The 4,213-nt window shown below is 40.1% G+C and overlaps 1 pseudogene; it reads left to right on the top strand.

The window, feature by feature from the left end:
- The first annotated feature begins 2,017 nt into the window (after window positions 1–2,017).
- LOC115072011 lies at window positions 2,018–2,157 on the top strand (annotated as a pseudogene).
- Window positions 2,158–4,213: the final 2,056 nt, after the last annotated feature.

The raw sequence follows: 4,213 nt of genomic DNA, 5'->3' as shown, positions 1-4,213 counted from the left end.
TGCAACCACATAAAGGATGAAAGGGGAATAACAGAGTAAGAAAGATTAAAAGGGGCAAGGAAAGGAGGGGAGGGCAGAGGAGGGAGTATAGAGAGGGCTAACTAACAACAAAGGCCATATGGAAACCTACCACTATAGAAGCTCCTTAAAGTATGTACATATTAAAAGGAGTTACCTTATAACAAGGGAGATATTATATTTGCCCCTACTAGATACTATAGTTGTGCAAAGTAAAAGTCGAATGCAGGGAATGGGCTCTCTCTAGAAGCTGTTGGCCAGGTATCCCATATATCTTCAAACAATACTGGCCATTGACCTTGCTATTGTTTACTCACAAGGACTTCATGATAAGACCCTATTGCTGAAGGCGCTACATACATGATCTGTAGAATAAAGGAGAAGTCAAGCTAGCGCTAACTTCAAATCCTCATCTCTATTGTCTGGTGTTCATGGTGATGGAAGGAGCTATGTGAATAAACTGAAGAGAAAATTTAGCAGGACATTTACCCAGCTGTGAATCTTGTGAGCTATAACTGGCCTGGAAGATATGCCCAAGGGTGCAACAATGGCATGAATATTATAGAAGTAACCAACTACTTTCTAATTGGATTTCAGATCTGCTTCATAGGATGGAGCCCATATCTGACATTGCTATCAGGCCTAGGAACCCGAGGCTAGACAGCCTATGTGCCATGGAAGGAAGTCTAATATAACTATTTGACTAAATAAATTAAGCCAAATTCTAATGCCTTATTCTTATACCCATAGATTAATGTATCTACCAACTCTCAGCAGAGAAGATTCCTTATACAGCAGATGGTGATTAACACAGAGAACCACAACTGGCCAGAATGCAAATAATAAGAAGCTGCAGACTGCGTATCCCTGAATAGGACTCCTGTATCAAATTTCTGCCTCCCAAGGCCCAGGGATCATTGGGGAAGAGGGAAAGGAAGGATTTTAAGAGCCAGAGGAGGTGGATGACCACAAGGAAATGGAGTTGTCCAGATAACTGGTCAGTTATTCATATGAATTCACAGCAATGTTGGTAACATGAGCAAGTCTCATAATCCAGTCAAAATCCCAACATAGACAAGGGGAAGTGGGTAAGAAACCTCAGCCTTATCTGAGGAGGAAGTATTGGCAACCTGCTACTGCTGGGAAAGGGAGATTCAGTCTCACTCATAGGTGTGACTCTTAGTAGGCTGACCAGGTTTCAGTGGATGAACCCATATTGAGGACACAAACCTCCTCTCTCTCTCTCTCTCTCTCTCTCTCTCTCTCTCTCTCTCTCTCTCTCTCTCTGTGTGTGTGTGTGTGTGTAAGAGTACAAAAATTTGGTGGGGTTAAGAAGGGGGTTATAGATATGGGAGGCAACCTTAATGCTTAATGTGATCAGTATATTACATGAAATTTATAAAAATTAAAAAGCCTCACAAAATTCAGTATATTTTTTAATGTTTTGAATTTATACCCTGGTATGTTAGTCAGAGTTCCCTAGAGGAACAGAATGAATAGAACTCATATATGTATTATCTAAGGACAATTATACGATTGGTTCACACAATAGAGGCTCAGTAGTCCAACAATAACCATCCGCTTGCTAGAAAGACAGAGAACACAGTAATTGCTCAAATCAAGAAGCTGTGTGCCTCACTAGTCTCAATCTATGATGCAGGACTGCAAATTTCCTGGTTGGTTCCTAGCACTGAGTCTGCACTGAAGGACCAAAGAAACTGGAGTCTGTGGGCAGATTCGCGGTAACACTCACTCAGTAAGGGCTTCTGGGAGCTCACGTGCTGCTTTCCTCCCTCTTAGTAGAGCTGTGGAATGGTGGTGCCACATTCACACTGGGTCTCCCCCCACCTCATCCCAAGTCACTGTCCCAAATGTCATCTCCCTTTGAAGTTGCTACCACAAACAGACAAGATCAACCACACTCACCTATTTCCATGATGCAGATACCAACTGACACATAAACTCAAAGAAACATTCAGAGATTAAAAGGGAGAAAGTTCCACCTTTATAAAAAAAAAAAAACTCAGTGGGCCTTTTACTAGTGACCCAATGAGCCATCAAGAAGGGGCAGCGTGAAAACACCACCACTTTGGGTGAAGTAGCAACTTGTGTTGTTTTACTTCAATAGGTGTGACAAGAAAAAAAAAGAAAGGAAAAAAAAAAAAGAAAGTTTTCCCAACACAGTGCAAAGCAACCCTCTGGTTTTTTGTTTGTTTGTTTGTTTTTTGATTTTTTGCTTTTGTTTCCGTAATTTCTTTTTTTCTGTGAAAACTAATCCAGGACAAAGATGGATATTTACATGCAATTTTTATTTTATTCAGAATGAAATTAGGTTTATTAGGCCACCTCAGGGGAATGCCAGTGTAACAAATGGCATTGAGCTTCAGGCATTGAGATGGTAATTTACAGATATAAATAAACTCATTCCAAAACTGGTTAAAGATCTAGAACTTGAATGTTGGTGGGCCGCATGTGACTGAGAGGTGGAGACCATTCATTTGAATAGAGTCCCACATGAGGGGCAGAACTTCTTGGCAAAGGGATCAACTAGAAAGCCTCTAGAGACACTGGGTCCAACTAAAGCATTCTTTCATTTCCTAACAGAAAATTAAAAGTTTATTAGTTCTTTATTTTTGACAAAAAAAAGTATGCATTCAACCAAATATATATATCCTTAAACATAAGCAGACATTTAAGGAATAAGAATCTATACAAATATCTTTAGGACAAATAAGAATCTACACAAATATCAGTGGACAGCATCCTCAATGACAGTCCTCATGAAAGGCACTGACATCCTTAAAAAAAATCATTGCAACTTTCTGTAGAGGCAAAAGACATAACAGTGAATCCTTTCTGAAAATAATCAAATACTGGTCTCTCCTCCCCTCTTCTCCCCTCTCCTGTCTTCTCCCCCCGACCCCATCCTCTGCTTTGCTCTCCTCCCCTCACCGCCCCTCCCCTCTCCTCCTCTCCCTCCCTCTTCCCTGCCCTCCCTGCCCTCTCCTCCCCTCCCCTCTCCTCCCTTCCCCTCTCCTCCCTCTCCTCCTCTCCCCTCTCCTCCCCTCCCCTCTTTTTCCCTCCCTTCTCTTCCCCTCCCTTGCCCTCCCCTCCCATCTCCATTCCACTCCACTCCTCTTCCCCCATCTTCTTTCCTTTAATAAGCTGTAAGAACGAGACAAACTATGTCACTATGGTTTCTGATGACAGAGAATGTGGCATAATGTAAAGAACTCTTGTATCTATTGGGGCCTCATAGATCACATCAGCTGGGCAAGGCTAAGCAAGCAAAAGAAGGCAGCAATACCTTAGCTCCAAAGCCAGGATAGAATGTGGACTAGTGTCAGATCTTTTGCTCTTTTAAGAAAAGAATTTTAAGTTGTATAGGTTGTACATGAAAGCTCCCTATTATTAAACACTGACAATCATTTCATGTAAAAAGCTGTGTAATATGTAAAACCACTCATGCATGACGTTATTTTCTACAGTATCTTTGTGTTAGAAATTTTGGATACACCTTAAATGTTTATCAAAAAGGAGAAACAAAAATAAATCATGTCATGTAAATTCAACGGAATATTCCATCGGAATTAGAAAGAAATGAAAAGAACAAGTAGATCTTAATGTCTTAATATGGAAATCTCGAAGACATTCTTGTTTTGTTTTTACTTTAACATATAGTTACTTTTTTATGGCTCAAACTGTGATATTTTGATTCAGGTATACATTTGATGATGATCAAATTAGAGTAACTAACCTCATTCTTTGGTAAGAACATTCAAGCCATTTTATTAGCTATTTCATAGTTATTTGGACACATTATGTAGTATTATTCGAACTGTATTCCACCTTGGCTGAGATAGAACAACAGAACTTATTGCTTCTCTCCATCTATAATGCTGCACTTGTTGAATGTCCTTTCTCAGACGCTGTGCTCTCCTTAACCCTGGTAGCCACTATTTTTATTCAATTTCTATTAAAACACATTTTTAGATTTTTTCATGCATACGAACTCATATGGTAACATGTCTTCCTGTGTCTGGTTTATCAACAAAGAGAACTGGGCACGGTGGTGCATGCCTATAAACCCCAGAGGCTGAGGCAGAAGGATTACCATGATTATAATGTTAGCCTAGGCTACATAGAAAGGCTATTACAAAACACCAGCACTAACAACAGTAACAAAGAATGAAAA

This window comes from Nannospalax galili, unplaced genomic scaffold, assembly GCF_000622305.1.
Source record: "Nannospalax galili isolate Female #2095 unplaced genomic scaffold, S.galili_v1.0 scaffold18, whole genome shotgun sequence".
NCBI classification, from domain to species: domain Eukaryota; kingdom Metazoa; phylum Chordata; class Mammalia; order Rodentia; family Spalacidae; genus Nannospalax; species Nannospalax galili.
The sequence above is the reverse complement of the archived record's forward strand: the minus strand, read 5'-3'. Positions and strand labels throughout refer to the sequence as shown.